Source organism: Suricata suricatta, chromosome 10 (genome assembly GCF_006229205.1).
Source record: "Suricata suricatta isolate VVHF042 chromosome 10, meerkat_22Aug2017_6uvM2_HiC, whole genome shotgun sequence".
NCBI lineage: Eukaryota > Metazoa > Chordata > Mammalia > Carnivora > Herpestidae > Suricata > Suricata suricatta.
Genome location: NC_043709.1, coordinates 74,199,382 through 74,200,477, shown reverse-complemented (window position 1 = coordinate 74,200,477; position 1,096 = coordinate 74,199,382).

The following is a 1,096-nucleotide window of genomic DNA, read 5'->3' as shown; positions in this document are numbered from 1 at the left end:
TTTGATCAAGTTTAGTTTATCACTTTTTTACTTTTATGTGTCATGCTTTTGGGATTATATTTGTGGTATTTTTGCCTAAACCAAGATTACAAAGATATTTTCCTATGTCTTCAGGAATGGATATTGATTCTTATCAAGTGCTTTTTCTTTGTCTATTAGAAAGATATATATTACATTTTTTTTTTAGTCTGCTAATATGGTGAATGGCATTTAGTGATTTTCAAATATTAAACCTACTTGGCATTCAAAATACAAGCTATAATTGGTCAGGATATATGTTTCATATAAGGATATATTATAAATTTGACTTATTAAAATTTTGTTAATAGTTTTTGCCATTATGCTCATAAAGATTATTGACTTGTTGATCTTTTTGTAATGGCTGTGCTTATTTTGACATCAGAATGATAGAGGTTTTAGGTTGCCCTTTTTTTTTTTTTAAAGTAGGCTCCATGCCCAGTGTGGGGCTTGACCTCACAACCTGAGATTAAGAGCCGCCGGGTGTACTGACTGAGTCATCCAGGTGCCCCAGGATGATACAGGTCTTATAAAATGAGTAGAAAAGTATTTACTCTTCTTAAGCTTTCTAGAAGTATTCATGTAGATTTGATATTATTTCTTCCTTTAATATTCACTGAAATTTACCATTTTGGCTTGGAGTTTTCTATGTGATTAGGTTTTAACTACAAATGCAATTCCTTTACAGATACAGAACTACCCAGGCTGTCTATACTACATTAGTGAACTTAGGTAGTTTGTGTCTTTAAAGGGAGTTTTGTTTATTTCATCTAGGCTGTTGAATTGATTGGCATCACATTTTTTAAATAACATTCCCATATTATTCTTTTCATATTTGTGGAGTCCATGGTGATGAACTCTTACATCTCTGATAGTTAAATTATTTTTCTCTTTTTTTCCCTGATCACTTTGACTAGAAGTTTAATAACCTTCTTGATCTTCTTAAAGAATTGGCTTTTGATTTTATTGATACTCCGTATTGTTTGTGTCAAATTTCATTTGCTTACTTTGCATTTCATTTGCACTTCTTTTCTTCAAGGCTTTTCAAGGTAAAAGCTGAGGCCATTTTTTTCTAATA